Below are 18,357 nucleotides of genomic sequence, written 5' to 3'. Positions count from 1 at the left end.
GAAGCAATGGAAGCAGTGAAAAAGACTTTATTTTCTTGGGCTCCAAAATCACTGCAGTTGGTGACTGTAGCCATGAAATTGAAAGACGCTTGCTCCTTAGAAGAAAAGCTGTGACCAGCCTAGATAGCATATCAAAAAGCAGAGACATCACTTTACCAACAAAGTTTCATCTAGTCAAAGCTATGATTTTTTCCAGTAGTGATGTTTGGATGTGAGAGTTGGACTATAAAGAAAGCTAAGCACCAAAGAATTAATGCTTTTGAAATGTGGTGTTGCAGAAGACTCTTGAGAGTCCCTTGGACTGCAGGAGATCCAACCTGTTAATCCTAAAGGAAATCAGTCCTGAATATTTCATTGGAAGGATTGAGGCTGAAGCTGAAACTCCAATACTTTGACCACCTGATGGAAAGAACCAACTCATTGGAAAAGACCCTGATGCTGGGAAAGATTGAAAGCAGGAGGAGAAGGGGATGACAGAGGATGAGATGGTTGGATGGCATCACTGACACAATGGACCCGAGTTTGAGTAAACTCCGGGAGTTGGTGATGGACAGGGAAGCCTGAAGTCCATGGGGTCACAAAGAGTCGGACACGACAAAGTGGCTGAACTGAACTGACTGAGAGCAGAAATCAATGAAATTAAAAACAGGAAATCAGTACAGAAAATTGACCAAATTAAAGCTGGTTCTTTGAAAAGATTAATAAAATCAGCGAGTCTCTATCCAGGCTCCCCAGGTGGCACTAGTGATAAAGAATCCGCCTGCCAATGCAGAAGACAGGAGGCCTGGTTTCAGTCCCTGAGTCGGGAAGATCCCCTGGAGGAGGGCATAGCAACCCACTTCAGTATTCTTGCCTGGAGAATCCACGGACAGTGGAGGCTGGTGAGCTACAGTCCATAGGTTCGCAAAGAGTCGGACACAGTTGAAGCAACTTAGCACGCACACAAGACTCTACCCAAACTAACTGAGAAGGATGGAATGGGAAGGGTGGTGGGAGGGAGATTCAGGACAGGGGGGACGCATGTACACCGTGGCTGATTCATGCCACTGTATGGCATGGGGACATCACCATAGATCCTGTGAACATTAAAAGGACAGTAAAGGAATATTAAGAACAACTTTCTGTGCATAAATTTGGTACCCTAAATAAAATGGACCGATTCCTTGAAAGACACAATCTGTGAATGCACAAGAAGAAATAGAAAATCTCATTAGGCCTATATCTATTAAAGAAATTGAATCAATAATTAATAACTTTTAACTAATTAATAAACAAAAAGCACCAGATGGATTCACTTGTGAATTCTACCAAACATCTGGAAAGGGATTATGCCAATTTTCTACAATCTTTTACAGAAAATATAAGCAGAAGGAATACTTCCTAACTCATCCTATGAGGCCAGCACTGACCTAATATCAAAACTAGACAAAGACATAATAAGAAAACTACAGATCAATCTCCTTCATGAGCCTAGATGTAAATCCTCAACAAAATATTAGGCAAGTTGAATCTAACAAACAAAAAGAATTAAACACCTGGATCCAGTGAGATTTATCCCAAATATGCAAGAATTGTTCAACATTATAAACTTAATTAATGTAAGCTATTACAACAATAGCTTAAAAAGAAAAATCACATGATCATATCAATAGATACAAAAAAATCATTTGACATAAATTCAACATCAACTTATGGTAAAAATGCTCAGAAAACTAGGACTAAAAGGAAACTTTCTTGACAAAGAACACCTACAAAAACCTACAGCTAACATCATACTTAATGATGAGAAACTTGAAACTCTCCCAAAACAAGAATGTATCCTATCATGATTGCTTTTCCACAACTGCAATAAGACAAGACAAGGAAACAAAAGCTATGCAGATTGGGAAGGAAGAAATAAAGCTGTCTTTCTTCACAGATGGCAATCAACTAGGTAGAAAGTCCAATACACTTAATAACCAAAGTAAAAAAAGAAACTTCCTTGAACTAATAAGTGATTAAAACTAAGTTGCAGGACACAAGGTTAACATAAAATTAATTGTGTTCCTATATACCAGCAATGAGCAAGTGGAATTTGAAAGTAAAAACAGATTTCCAGGACTTCTCTGGTGGTGCAGTAAATAAAAACCTGCCTGCCAATGCAGGGTACACAGATTTAATCCCTGGTCCAGAAGATTCCACCTGCCACAGGGTAACTAAGGCCATGCACCACAACAACCAAAGCCTGCACGCCTAGAGCCTGCATTCTGCAAGAGAAGCCACCGCAATGAGAAGCCCAAGCACCGCAAGGAAGAGCAGCCCCCTCTTCACAACTATAGAACGCTCACACAAAGCGACAGTCTCAGTGCAGCCAAAAATTTTTTTAAAAAAATCATTTTTTAATTGCCATTTCATTAGCATCAACCAAAATGAAATGCCACGTATAAATCTGACAAAATATGTAGAATATCTAAATGAGGAAAACTACAAAATTCTGATAAATGAAATTAAAGCAGAGCTACATAAATAGAGAGATAGTCCAGGCCCATGGATCAGAAGACTAAACATGTTAGTTACTCCCAAATTAATCTATATATTCACTACAATATCCGTCAAAACCCTGGCAAGTCATCTCGTGGACACCAACAAACTGATTCTTAATTTTACACAAAAAAAGCAACTCAATATTGCAGGAGAACAAAATCCAGTGACTGACACTACCCACCTTTAATGTTTACTGCAAAGTTACAGCAATCAAGGCAGTGTGAAATTGGTGAGAAAATAGATAAATAAATCAATGGAACATCTCAGAAATGGAAATCTCAGAAATGACCCGCATAAACATACTCAACAAATCTTTTTTTTTTTTTTACCTTTTTATTCTGTATTGGTGTATAACCAATTAATAACGTTGTGATAGTTTCAGGTGAACAGTGAAGGGACTTAACCATACCCATACATGTATCCATTACATGTATCCATGCTCCCCCAAACTCCCCTCCCATCCAGGCTGCCACGTAACATTGAGTAGCCAACTAGTCTCTGACAAAGGAGCGAAAGCAATGCAATGGAGCAAAGGTAGTCTTTTCAACAGATAGTGCTGGAATAATTGGATATCCACATACATAAAAATAGCTGTAGACACAGACCTTATACCTTTCACTGAAATTAACTCAAATGGACCACAGACCTAAATGTAAAATACAAAACTCCTAGAAGATAACATGAGAGAAAACCTAGGTGATCTTGAGTATGGCAAAGACACTTTTAGATACAACACCAAAGGTCCATGAGAGAAATGGTAAGTCGAACTTCATTAAAATTAAAAACTTCTGCTCTGTGAAAGACAAGTCAAGAGCATAAAAGAAGACCAGCCAGTCTGAGAAAAAATATTTTCAGACAAAACATCTGATTTAAAAAAAAAAACTTATCCTGGAAACACAAAGAACTCTTAAAGCTCAACAAAAAGAAAATAATGCAATTATAAATGGGCCAAAGACTTTAGCAGACATCTTACCAAAGAAAATACATAAATGGAAAGTAAGCATATGAAAAGATGTTCTACATTACACATCATTATGGAATTGAAATTTTTTTAAATAATGAGACACCACTACACATTTACTAAAATGGCCAAAATTGAGAAGACTGAAACCACCAGATGCTGGCAAGGATGTGGAGCAATAAGACCTCTCATATGTTTTCTGGTGGAATGCAAAAATAGTACACTCACTTTGGAAGACACTTTGACAATTCCTTTTAAAACTGAACTTACTCTTGTCATAAGATCCAGTGATCATGCTCTGTGGTATTTACTCAAATGAACTGAAAACTTACACCCACCCAAAACCTGCACACAGAAGTTCTGCATGCGCTCAGTCATGCCTGACTTTTTGCGACCCCAAGGACTGTAGCCCACCAGGCTCCTCTGTCCCTGAGATTTTCCTGGCAAGAATACTGGAGTGGATAACCATTTCCTTCTCCAGGGGATCTACCAGGCCCAGGGATCTCTTGCATCTCCTGCATTGGTAGGCAGATTCTTTACCACTGAGCCACATGGGAATCCCTACATGGAAGTTTACAGCAGCTTTATTCATAATTGCCAAAACTTGGAAGCAACCAAGATGTCCTCAGATTAAATAAACTGTGGTACATCCAGACAATAGAATATTATTAATTGCTAAAAGAAAGGAAAAAAAATGAGATGAGCAATTAAACCATGAAAAGAGATGGAGGAAATTTTAATGTATATTTCTGAGTGAAAGAAGTCAGTCTGAAAAGGCTATGTACTGTCTGATTCCAACTACATGACTTTCTGGAAAGGGCAAAACAATGAAGAGATTAAAAAGATTAGTGCTTGACAAGGGTTAGGTAGGAGGAAGGGAGAGATGTATAGGCAGAGCACAGAAGTTTTTTATGGCAGGGAAAATATTCTGTATAACATAATGGTGGATACATGCCATTACACATTTGCCTAAACCCAAGAGTAAACCTTAATGTAAACTATGGACTTTGGGGGCTAATGATGGATCAATAAAGGTTCATCAAGTTTGACAAAGATACCACTCTGGTACAGAATGTAGATAATGGGAGAGGTTGGGTACGGATAAGAGGTATATGGAAACTCTACTTTGCCCTCATTTTTTTGTGAACTTAAAATTTCTCTTAAAAAAATAGAGTTTATTAATTTAACAGAACTAATAGGGCCACCGAAAGGACATTGTTTGCAATCCTAGGGATCCTGAATTCCATTCCTTACTGTGACTGCCTGCCCCCCACCCCCGCCCCCGCCAGGTTCAAAGAGGTCAGTCTGCTTTAGCCCAGGATGCAGTGACTGAGAGGACTGGTTTGTCATGTAGAATCAAGGATTTGTTCTGATTGCTCACTCTTATTGCACACTTCCAGACTATTTTGCTTGTCTTTAAGACTGTAAAACACCAGCATTAAGGTAATAAGGCTATTTAGGAAAACATAATAACTCCTTAAAAATGAAGAAGTCTCTCAGAAACAGTCTTAATGGCAGGAATTTTTTTTAAGTTAACTTCAGTGTTCCAAGGCATAAGAGTTTATCTGAATTGTACAGCAATAGAGTCACCATCTCATCTTGCACAGAACATAAAGGCTCACCAATAGAATCTCACACTCTTCAAGCACCACCACCACCACCACCTTCTTCATCATCATCCCCAATATTTTGATGCACTTATAATATGTCTGCTGCTATGCCAAGCATTTTGCATTATACTGTATTATCTCATTTAATCGTCATAACAGCTTTATGATGTAGCTACTACTATTGTAAGTAACTTGGCTAAAGTCACACACTTTGTGGGAAATTGATGATACTAGGACTACAATCCAATCAATTCAATTCCAGAACAAATATTCTTAACCATGAAATCCTACTGGTTTATGGTTTATAAGTCCAGGCCAAACTGAGAGCTATAATATCTGCCCTCCTAGGTTCTAGAGAAGGTCCTGCTGAGAATTCACTCAGGATCCCTCAGTCTGAGCACCCCCTTTACATTCCAGCAAAAATGTCAGAATACCTGGGAACACATACACATGACCTCGAGCTTACTGATGCCTGTTGGAGGTGAGAGACCCATCCGTCTAAATAGAAGATGGAAGACGTAACTGTTTATTTTGATAAATGTAAATGAATTCAATTACTTGTCAAAATGTTATCAGGACCCCAATGAAATGAGCTCTGTTTTTTCCCCCCTTTTCAGGGTGAAAGGAGAGAAGAGGGAGAGAAACGAATGCTCAAGACAGATTGCTTTGATTTGAAATGAAAACAAACAACTTTAGGGGAAAAAAAGGCTTTCATTATAGGAGACCTTGGCATTCTTGCAGATACATTCATGAATTAATCATTAAAATCCTGAAATGTGGAATAAATCATGTGGTTTTCAAGGCCAGCCCATGATAAAAGGGGCCTCAAACAGCACTCTAAGCTGTGCTACTGCCTAGAACAAGTTTTTCTCCAGGAATAAAATGAATGAGGTGAGAGTGTGTGTGTGTGTGTGTGTGTCTGTGTGTGTGCGTGTGTGTGTGTGTGTGTGTGTGTAAGGCAGCTCCAGGGTCCCAGGCTGGAACTGTGTGCTAGCCAGCTCCAACCGTGTGTCACCACACATATTAGTGCTATTTAATATCTGCTAATGGAATGCTTCTGTCTGCCATCGACAGCAGGATCAAAAGAGGGCTATGCAACTTTTAAATTATTAGCACTAATTAGGCAAATCAAAACGGAGGAGGGCAAAGAGACCAGAGAAAGCATTAGAAGGAAAGCAAGGGGATCACTACCTATTTCATACTGTCAAGATTTAGGTACCAAATAGCCAATTAGTACAAAAGACCCTTCCGGAGCAAGGAGAGAATGAGCAAGGCCTGCCCAGGCAGAAGCAGGATAGCTTCATTACAGTGACTCCCTAATTAAAATGTAAGGGTTGCTGATCATTGCATAATTAAATAAGGTGGAAGGCGGTAGGAGTCAGCTCTCCAGGAGTTTCTGGGCTCGTGTTACTAAAGCCACCTTCATGGGCACCTCCAAGGACCTCCCACAGGCCGTCCTGGAGCTGTCCATGGTCCTGACAAATGCTTGACTTTTAACAGCCCTGTTAGAATGAAACTGCTTCCAGGAGACTTTTCTCCTAACTGCCCTGCGACCCCTTTAGCTGTCCTGAGAATCACTCCAATTTTCTTTGTAATCCATTTTCAAACTATTCAGGAAAAAGAAGTTGGGAGGTAGGAGTGGAAAAGACATCAAGCATAATTAACTCCCAGCTACTGCTTTCTCAGTGTAAAGTTGCTAAAGCTCAGGTTGACTCCTGCTGATGTAACCTTTATCCTTTTTCTGTTTTACCTGCCAGGAGGAAACTACTTCCTTCAGAGCTGACTGGGAGCTAATCTTAGGTTTGACACAAAAACCAAGGCTACTGAGCACAATATCTATTCAGGAATATTTGCAGGTGTGAGAGGGTAACAGCTTGGTGCACTAGATAAGCAGTCAAATACCAGGAAAGAACCATCTTTCAGTATCAGAATTTGAGTGTGATGAGTTCCTGGCAAAGTCATGCTGGGAGAGCCTTATCTTCTTGGACCTTTAGGAGTAACAATTTTCCCCCCTCAGGCTTTTTAATCTACTCTTTTCCATCTCTTTATCCTCACCTGTTTCCTCTCTCCTCTTGATTCTGTGTCCTTTCTTCCATGTCTTCTCTCTCACTTTTCTATTTCCTCTTCTCTTTCTTCTTCCCATCTCTCTTCTTTCTCTCTGTCTATTTCTCCTTTATTCCATGCCCCTGTGTCCCACTATCACATCACCACTGCTACTGCTGCTAAGTCACTTCAGTCGTGTCCGACTCTGTGTGACCCCATAGACAGCAGCCCATCAGCTCCCCCATCCCTAGCATTCTCCAGGCAAGAACACTGGAGTGGGTTGCCATTGCCTTCTCCAATGCATGAAAGTGAAAAGTGAAAGTGAAGTCGCTCAGTCATGTCCAACTCTTAGCAACCCAGTGGACTGCAGCCTACCAGGCTCCTCCATACATGGGAGTTTCCAGGCAAGAGTACTGGAGTGGGGTGCCATTCCCCACTAAACTAGTACAAATATTAAATGTTCATTTACTCACTCTTTTATTTTTATCTGTAGTCTCCTTGGCTTAACTCATTTTTATTACATCTGTAGTCTCCTTGGCTTAACTTCTTTTTATTAAAATGGCCCAAATTACCATTAGAATAGCCAAACTCTTGAGGGGAAAAAGTCTGGAATGATCTTTGAAAGGAAATTTAGATCCTCAGAAGCAATGACAGAAAGCAGGTGTGTGTTAGTGTAGGTGTGGTGGCAGTAACAAATATGTTATAATCATGCAATGATTCAACACAATAGAATTTTATTTTTACTAGATAAAATAGAAATAAGTGGCCTATTTTACTTCAGATAAATAAAACACTGCAATCTAGGTCAGGGAGTAGGCTCTTCTCCTCACCGTTATTCAAAGACACAAGCTAAGAGTGGCTTTGAAATCTTCAACTAGTGGCTCCCAAGACATCCAGAAAGAGAACCAAGTAAGAAGCAGGAGAGGAAGATTTGGAGGGCAGACCTGGGAGTGCCACACATCACTTCCATTCATGCTCCACTAGCCAGAATTCAGTCACATTACTACCTATAACTGTAAGAGATGTTGGGAAATACATTAAACCATGTGCCATAAAGAAGAAAACAGATACGTGTGACCATTTAGCAGTCTCTGCCAAATGAGAGACAGTACAGGAGGTAAGGAAAGAGTCATAGGCAGAAAAGGAAACACTGAGTCAAGAGCTATATCCACACAACAGAAGAGAAGCAAGTCTTGCCACAGAACTCATCCTGAAAAGGGTGGTGTGTAACCAGAGGTATACACCAGAAAATGTATAACCAGAGGCCCACTTTTGCTCAATTAGGATTCTCTCAAGAGCATAGCATTCAGTTTTAGAATTAATCAGACATGAAGTGAAATACAGATCAGCCTCTTTCTAAGTATGTGACCTTGAACAAACATTTCCAGGAGTCTTGGCTTCATCATTTGTAAAACAGGAGAAAACTATTGCTTACTCCATATGGTATTCCTTACACAATATAAAAGACTAGGGGTTTCCTTGGTGGTCCACTGGTTAAGACCATGATTCCAATGCAAGGGACATGGGTTCCATCCTTGGTCAGGGAACAAAGATTCTGCACGCCTTACTCTGCAGCCAATAAATTTTAAAAAGATGCTAAATTCTTAACATGATGCCTGGCATATAGAAAGTACTCAACAGGTGGCAACTGTTGATACTGTTATCATGCTCACCACTGCTGCCATATTGGTTGCTTCTGTCTGTCCTGGGTGCTCCCTACTCATCTCCCCACCTGATCCGAGTCACGTCTTCTCCATGGAGTCTTCCCTCACATGGCATTCCCAGTGACTTGCTTGATCTCTGGGTCACCCAATTAAGCACTTTATCCAAGTTTGTTCACTATGAATACAAGTTTGTTCACTATGTCCATGGGGTTCAGGATATTATTTATATTGTTTATTTTTTTGTATCTCTGAACCAAGTACAGTATCTGGTACATAATAGTTGTTCAACTATTATTACTGGTAAATGAATATTCAATGAATATGAGAGACACTCATGTTAAAGAGCTTGAGACATTCCCTTTATAGACACAGAATCATATTGCTTTGAGGTTATTCTCTAATTTTCCGTGTCAGTTAGTCTTGTCTTCCTGATGAAATTGAATTCAGAGTAGTCAGAGTAATCTTTTTAAAATGTAAATTGGATCTTTTCATTCCTCTCTGCGACTCCCTCTGATGACTTCTCATCACCCTTAGAATAAAACCCAGACTCTTCACTGCAACATGTAAGGCCCTATAAGCCCTGGCCCTGCTTACCTTCTCTCTCATTGCCCCACAGGCCTTCATTCTATTCCTTTAATACATCAAGATTTTTCCCATATCACAGACTTTGTATCAATACTAACTACCCTCTGATCCAGAGATATTTTCCCCAAGCATATTCTCAAAGCTGAGCCCACCCCCTACACACAGACACATTATTTAGGACTTGGCTCAAACACTACCCTTTCAGAGAGGTCTTCTGGCAACACTGTATAACTTAATTCTCCTCCATCAGTCACTTACTATCTTGAGTGGATTCTCTGGGAAACAGACTGAGTTGAGGACCTCTTTGCAAAAAGTTTATGGGGCCTCCCTTGGAACTAGCACTTGTTGGGGGTGAAGGAAACAGGACAGAGCAGAACGAGGAGTTAAGCTGAAATATGTTCGCAACAAAGACTCAAATGACCCTCACTATGAAGGCCTCTAGACCCTGGGAGCCCTAGAGCTGAGCCAAGGGGCCTGGGCTTTGTACTTCTGCACTGCTGGTTCTAAGACACAAGCTACCTCATGAAGGAAACATGACCTTGGGAAAGGCAGCTTTCTCTTGGAGGCAGTTTCCAGAGAGTGATTCTGCAGAGAGTTATCAGCTAGCAACTCCCAGCAACTGAGAAATAGGAGCTTGTGTCCTAAAGAGGGTGTGTTAGTGGCACTTGATAGCATCTGCTACAATAGATTCATTGTGCTGCTCAGATCTGGTTCCTTCATTTGCTCAGTTCTGTGGACAGCTTCCCTAGAATTCTGGTTGGTGTCTTTTGGTGGGGGGAGGGGCAAACTTCCAAGAGAAGATGCATGGGGTGAACTGAGACCACACCATCCAAGCCGCCCTCTGGGTCACTCTCTTCGACTCATTCTAGATTCTCTTGCCACTCACAAGTATGGTGAGCTTACAGGGTGACAGGACTGAGCTGCTATCATTATGCCCTTCTTAGGCCTTAGCTGCTGCTTTTACTCATCTGCTTACAAAACTGGGCAAGAGATGCCCCTATGGATCACCTGGATAACAAATACATTCTTCCCTGCCTCCACTATTTAACAGCAGCCCCCCTCCTACTGATGGTCAGAGTCCATTATCAGGAGCTGAAGTGATCAGGCATCAACCATAGCTTGAGGTGTATGGCACTCTTGCTGTGGCTCCCTGGTGGCAATATCCCCCTCTGGGAACCAGAACATCTAAGCCCACAGAGCCTAGGGTTGCTGAACAAGTGCCTCAGCCCTGAAGGGAGAGATCTGTGTAGCACATCACAAATTCCTTCCTACCCAGCACACTTCTCATGTCCTCCATTTATCTTGTTCATTTTCCTATGTTATCTGTCTCTGGTTCCAGAATTGGAAGGGCTCGTTTTGTTCCATATCTCAGTGCCTAACACAGTGCCTGCTTCACAGTTGACGCCCAGTCAATACTTGTTGAGGGAGCAAACGGCAGCGTGATTGAACTGAGCTCAGAGTTACAAAGTCCTCAGAGGTGGGCTCTGCTTCCTGCTGTTCTTGGAGCACAGAGCAGTGACTCAGAGAACACTTGACTGACCGGCCCATCCTCTCTCACAGGTCACTTACGGCTCTCCGACTCCCTGAGAGTAAGAGGCCTCCCTAACACAATCACAGGTTATTTTTAGTCTGCTTCTTCTTCTCTGGTCTATTAAGGTGGTAAGAAGAAGCTGGCTACCTGGGGCTTGCAGTAGCTCTAAAGAAAACCAATCTTCCTCTCTCTGGAAAACCCTAGGAGGTGTCCTCTATACCAGGCTCCAGGGTGACAACTGCCCAGGCTGTGTTAGCTGAGAGCCTTGTGATTACATTTTTCATTTTCTGGCCAGGGGTACCGGGGAAGTGATTACTGAGGTATACACAGGATCCAGAGTCTTCTCCCTCCCACAGACAGACAAACAAGAGCCTCTCCCTTCCCTCCGATGGTTCCATTTTCTCTCATTAGATGACTTTCTGGGGCCTTAGGAGATTTCTCTGGTGTAGACTCCAAGGGGCCTCTTCCAGCTAATTAGATTGTGAGCTGGAAGACTGACTATGGGACTGCTTTAATAATCTTCTATTCAGGGCTTAACATGCTTATCTAGTTTGACTATTGGAGAGGAAATTCTTTTCTTTTTTAACAGAGAGAGAGAGTGAGGAAGAGCGTGTGAGGAAACAGGTTTTCTCCTTGAGACTCTATCAATGCGAAGGGCAGCTGTAATGATGCTCTTCCCATGGAGGTTTTAGAGGGTCTGCGTGTGGCTTGGAAAGAAAACTCTAAATCACTGGTTGTAACCCTTGACAATTATGAGTCACTGCCATGATTCCTGAGGGGAGGGAGGAGAGAAGGACCGTCCTTGTTATATATGAGAAGCCTCGGTGACACAGACTAATGCAATGGCTCTGAAATCAGTGGCTATACTCCTTCCTGGCTCTGGGACCTGTCTTACAGGGATTTGAAACACCCTGGATATGAATCCCAGCTTCACCACGTCCAGCTCTGTGGCTTTGAACAAGTTCCCTAATTCTATAAATCTAAGTGCCTTCTTCTGTAATATGAGAATAATATTTTGGGGGTATATTCAGAGCATTCAATTGATGCTTTTCAACACTCATGTTGGAGAAGACACTTGAGAGTCCCTTGGACTGCAAGGAGATCCAACCAGTCCACCCAAAAGAAAATCAGTACTGAATATTCATTAGAAGGGCTGAGGCTGAAGCTGAAGCTCCAATACTTTGGCCATCTGATGCGAAGAACTAACTCATTGGAAAAGACCCTGATGCTGGGAAAGACTGAAGGCAGGAGGAGAAGGGGACGACAGAGGATTAGATGGTTGGATGGCGTCACTGACTCAATGGACATGACTTTGAGCAAGCTCCAGGAGTTGGTGATGGACAGGGAGGCCTGGTGTGCTGTAGTCCATGGGGTTCCAAAGAGTCAGAATGTGGAACTGAACTGAACTGAGAGCATTCATTTAGAAAATAATTGCATGTGCTAAGAACAGTACCAGAAATTTAATAAGTGCTCAAAAATGATACTACTACTATTATTTTCCTAATCTGTAAAATGGGAATGTTAATAGAATTTGCCTCCTGGGGCTGAATGTAAGGCTTAAATGAGATGATGTACCCAGTGATGCGGATAGTGCCTGGCATTGTGTATGTCTTAGCTTGGGCTTAGCTTCTCATTTTGCCATGACAGAATACCACAGATTAAGTGGCTTTACACAGATTTATTTCCTTACAGTTCTGGAGGCTGGAAAATCCAAGTATCCAGCAGGATTCAGTTCCTGGTGAGGGCTCTCTTCCTAGCTTGCACTTTCTCTCTGTGCCTTCATGTGGATAAAAGAGAAAGACTACAAACCAAGAGAGAGAGGCAGAGACAAAAAGAGAGAAAGAGACAGAGATAGAGACAGACAGTGTGTGAACTCTTTGATATCTCTTTTTTGGGGGGACACTAATACTATTAGATCAGAGATCCACCTTTATGACCTCATTTAACCTTAATTACCTCCTGAAGACTCTCTCCAGATACAGCCATAGTGGGGGGTAGGGCCTCAACATACACATTCAAAGGGATACAATTCAGTCCACAGCTGTAGCAGGAGTGTTAGTTTTTCTCTCACTCCTGCCTGGCTCTTTGCAACCCCATGGACTGTAGCCCACCAGGCTCCTCTGTTCATGGGACTCTCCAGGCAAGAGTACAGGAGCGGATTGCATTCCCTCCTCCACCACAGCAGTATGTACTCACAACAGTCCCATGCTTCAGGTAAGGAAACATGGTGCAGAGAAAGGTCAAGTAACCTACCCAACATCACACAGCTAGTGAGTGGCCCAGTCCCATGTCAAATTGTCTCTTTTCCCACCATTGTCTTGTCCTGCTCCTTGCCTAGACACAAACTCTTGGGGCAGGAACTGTGGCTTACTCCTCTTACTGCTCTAACTCACAGCCTGGCCTGCTCGCTGCAGAACAAAGGATGGAGCGAACACCAATGGAGAGCTGCGTACAGGCCCCGCCCCCCGCCCCCCGAAGGCAGAGAAGGCAAGGGGCTGCTGCAATCTTGGCCCCAAAGACCGGCATCCTCCACCAAACCGAGCAGGCTCCCAGTTGCTAACCACATCTTCCTGGGATCCTGGTTGGCTGACATCTGCCAGGAGAGTCACAGCCTGAGACCAGCTCACCAGAGGAGATACGTGGCACACCCGAGACGGTGCTCTCGCAGCACACCTGTGAAACAAAGTGGCCAGGACTGGGGAAGTGATTAAGACACACAGCCCACCTGGGACAGTGCACTCGCCAAGCACCTGGTCACCTGAGCTGCTTGGACCTGGGAAGGGCACAAAACGCATGCCCAGCCAAGTCCCGAGAACCTAAACCTGAGCAGCTTAGACCTGGGAAGTGCACAAAATGCAGGGCCCGCTTTGGACAGTGCCCCTGCAGAGCACCCTGGAGCCTTAGCAGTGTAGACCCGGGAAACACTGTAGCTAGGGCAAACCCAGTGTGGTCCATACACTGCGAGCACTCCCCACACACACCAGTGATATTTGTTTGCAGTGTTTCTCCCTCCCCACAACACGACTGAACAAATGAACCTAAATAAGTGACCACCTTCGCCCCCTTCAGTCAGGGCGGAAATTAGACACTGAAGAGACTTTTAAACAGGGGAAGCCAAAACAAAGAAGAGGGAACCGTTCTGGAAGTGGCAGGTGCAACAGATGAAAACCCTGTAGTTAACATTGACTAAGCATTGGAAGGGGCCTACAGACCTTGAGAACAAGTTCAAGCTGGAACAAGGAACTATGTAAAACTGAACTGACCCCTCACTGCCCACAACAGCTCCAGAGAAATTCCTAGATATGTTTTTATTATTATCACCTAGTGGAAGTGATGGAATTCCACTCAAGCTATATCAAATCCTAAAAGATGATGCTGTGAAAGTGCTCCACTCAATATGCCAGCAAATTTGGAAAACTCAGCAGTGGCCACAGGACTGGAAAAGGTCAGTTTTCATTCCAATCCCAAAGAAAGGCAATGCCAAGGAATGCTCAGACTACCACACAGTTGTACTCATCTCACATGCTAGTAAAGTCATGCTCAAAATTCTCCAAGCCAGGCTTCAGTGATACATGAACCGTGAACTTCCAGATGTTCAAGCCGGTTTTAGAAAAGGCAGAGGAACCAGAGATCAAATTGCAAACATCTGATAGATTATCAAAAAAGCAACAGAGTTCCAGAAAGACATCTATTTCTGCTTTACTGAGTATGCCAAAGCCTTTGACTGTGTGGATCACAATAAACTGTGGAAAATTCTGAAAGAGATGGGAATACCAGACCACCTGACCTGCCTCTTGAGAAACCTATATGCAGGTCAGGAAGCAACAGTTAGAACTGGACATGGAACAACAGACTGGTTCCAAATAGGAAAAGAAGTATGTCAAGGCTGTATATTGTCACCCTGCTTATTTAACTTATATGCAGAGTACATCATGAGAAATGCTGGGCTGGAAGAAGCACAAGCTGGAATCAAGACTGCCCAGAGAAATATCAATAACCTCAGATATGCAGATGACACCACCCTTATGGCAGAAAGTGAAGAGGAACTAAAAAGCCTCTTGATTAAACTGAAAGAGAGTGAAAAAGTTGGGTTAAAGCTCAACATTCAGAAAACGAAGATCATGGCATGTGGTCCCATCACTTCATGGGAAATAGATGGGGAAACAGTGTCAGACTTTATTTTTGGGGGCTCCAAAATCACTGCAAATGGTAACTGCAGCCATGAAATTAAAAGACACTCCTTGGAAGGAAAGTTATGACCAACCTAGATAGCATGTTGAAAAGCAGAGACATTACTTTGCCAACAAAGGTCTGGCTAGTCAAGGCTATGGTTTTTCCAGTGGTCATGTACAGATGTGAGAGTTGGACTGTGAAGAAAGCTGAGCACTGAAGAACTGATGCTCTTGAACTGTGTTGTTGGAGAAGACTCTGGAGAGTCCCTTGGACTGCAAGGAGATCCAAACAGTCCATCCTAAAGGAAATCAATCCTGAGTATTCATTGGAAGGACTGATGTTGAAGCTGAAGCTCCAATACTTTGGCCAACTGGTATGAAGAACTGAGTCACTTGAAAAGATCCTGATGCTGGGAAAGATTGAAGGCAGGAGGAGAAAGGGACAACAGAGGATGAGATGGTTAGATGGCATCACCAACTTGATGGACATGAGTTTCAGCAAGCTCCAGGAGCTGGTGATGGACAAGGAGGCCTGGCATTTTGCGAGGCTGAAGACACTGAAACCAAGCTCCACCCAAGAGCCAACGCAAGACACACCCTGCTAATTTGTCCATGGGGTCGCAAAGAGTCAGACATGACTGAATTACTGAACTGAACTGATAATCACTTTTTAGTTTTTTTTAATTTAAGTTCTTTATACTCCTTTGATTTTCATTTTTATAACCTACTCTTACCCTGCAAAAAAAAAAAAAACCTTATTTTTAAAGTAAATTTCATATCTATTTTTAAATAATTTCTGTGGTTGATTTTGTTTTGTATTTTTAATATTGTATTTTTGAGAGTCTGCCTCTACTCTAGATTTTTAATTTTTGCTTTTTGGTATTTGTTATCAATTTTTAACCTTTAAGAATTTAATTCTCAGTATCCATTTTCACATAGGGGTGTGATTACTGGCTTGATTGCTCTCTCCCCTTTTGACTCTCCCATTTCTCCTCCTGGTCATCGCTATCTCCTTCCTCCCTCTTCTCTTCTCTATGTAACTCTGTGAATCTCTCTGGGTGTTCCAGACTGTGGACAGCACATAGGGAATTGATTACTGACTAGATTTCTCTCTCCTTTTTTGACTCTCTCTCTTCTCTTCCTGGTCAACCCTATCTTCCTCCTCCCTCTTCTCTTCTCCATGTAATTCTGTGAACCTCTCTGGGTGTCCCTTGCTGTGGAGAATTGTTTCACCATTAACCTAGATGTTTTATCATCTGTGCTGTATAGATGGAGAAGTCTTGAAGCTACTGTAAAAATAAGACTGAAAGACAGAGGCAGGAGGCTTAACTCCAAAACTTGAGAATAGCAGAGAACTCCTGACTCCAGGGAACATTAATAGATAAGAGCTCATCTAGAAGCCTCCACACCTACACTAAAACCAAGCTCCACCCAAGAGCCAACGCAAGACACACCCTGCTAATTCTCCAGCAAAGCAGGACCACAGCCCTGAGCATTAAAAGACAGGCTGCCCAAAGCCATACCAAAGCCATAGACACCTCAAAACTCACTACTGGACACTTCATTGCAGTCCAGAGAGAAGAGATCCAGCTCCACCCACCAGAACACAGACTCAAGCTCCCCTAACCAGGAAACCTTGACAAGCCACTAATGCAACACCACCCACAGGGAGCAAGCTTCACAATAAAGAGGAACCACAAACTTCCAGCCTACAGAAAGGGTACCCCAAACACAGCAATCTGAACAAAATGAAAAGGCAGGGAAATATTCAGCAGGTAAAGGAACATGATAAATGCCCACCAAACCAAATAAAAGAGGAGGAGATAGGGAGTCTACTGGAAAAAGAATTCAAAATAATGATAGTAAAGATGACCCAAAATCTTGAAAACAAAATGGAGTTACAGGTAAATAGATTCAGTTCAGTTCAGTTCAGTTCAGTCACTCAGTTGTGTCCGACTCTTTGCGACCCCATGAATCACAGCACGCCAGGCCTCCCTGTCCATCAGCAACTCCCAGAGTTCACTCAGACTCATGTCCATTGAGTCGGTGATGCCATTAGCCATCTCATCCTCTGTCGTCCACTTCTCTTCCTGCCCCCAATCCCTCCCAGCATCAGAGTCTTTTCCAATGAGTCAACTCTTCGCATGAGGTGGCCAAAGTACTGGAGTTTCAGCTTTAGCATCATTCCTTCCAAAGAACACCCAGGGCTGATCTCCTTTAGAATGGACTGGTTGGATCTCCTTGCAGTCCAAGGGACTCTCAAGAGTCTTCTCCAACACCACAGTTCAAAAGCATCAATTCTTCAGCGCTTAGCCTTCTTCACAGTCCAACTCTCACATCCATACATGACCACTGGAAAAACCGTAGCCTTGACTAGATGGACATTTGTTGGCAAAGTAATGCCTCTGCTTTTCAATATGCTGTCTAGGTTGGTCATAACTTTCCTTCCAAGGAGTAAGCGTCTTTTAATTTCATGGCTGCAGTCACCATCTGCAGTGATTTGGGAGCCCCCAAAAAATAAAGTCTGACACTGTTTCTACTGTTTCCCCATCTATTTCCCATGAAGTGATAGGACCAGATGCCATGATCTTCGTTTTCTGAATGTTGAGCTTTAACCCAACTTTTTCACTCTCCTCTTTCAGTTTCATCGAGAGGCTTTTTAGTTCCTCTTCACTTTATGCCATAAGGGTGGTGTCATCTGCATATCTGAGGTTATTGATATTTCTCTGGGCAGTCTTGATTCCAGCTTGTGCTTCTTCCAGCCCAGCATTTCTCATGATGTACTCTGCATATAAGTTAAATAAGCAGGGTGACAATATACAGCCTCGACGTAATTCTTTTCCTATTTGGAACCAGTCTGTTGTTCCACGTCCAGTTCTAACTGTTCCTTCCTGACTTGCATATAGGTTTCTCAAGAGGCAGGTCAGGCGGTCTGGTATTCCCATCTCTTTCAGAATTTTCCACACTTTATTGTGATCCACACAGTCAAAGGCTCTGGCATACTCAGTAAAGCAGAAATTCATGTTTTTCTGGAACTCTCTTGGTTTTGCCATGATCCAGCAGGTGTTTGCAATTTGATCTCTGGTTCCTCTGCCTTTTCTAAAACCAGCTTGAACATCTGGAAGTTCATGGTTCATGTATCACTGAAGCCTGGCTTGGAGAATTTTGAGCATGACTTTACTAGCATGTGAGATGAGTGCAATCGTGTGGTAGTTTGAGCGTTCCTTGGCATTGCCTTTCTTTGGGATTGGAATGAAAACTGACCTTT

This window comes from Ovis canadensis, chromosome 14, assembly GCF_042477335.2.
Source record: "Ovis canadensis isolate MfBH-ARS-UI-01 breed Bighorn chromosome 14, ARS-UI_OviCan_v2, whole genome shotgun sequence".
NCBI classification, from domain to species: Eukaryota; Metazoa; Chordata; class Mammalia; order Artiodactyla; family Bovidae; genus Ovis; species Ovis canadensis.
Note: the sequence above shows the minus strand (reverse complement) of the source record.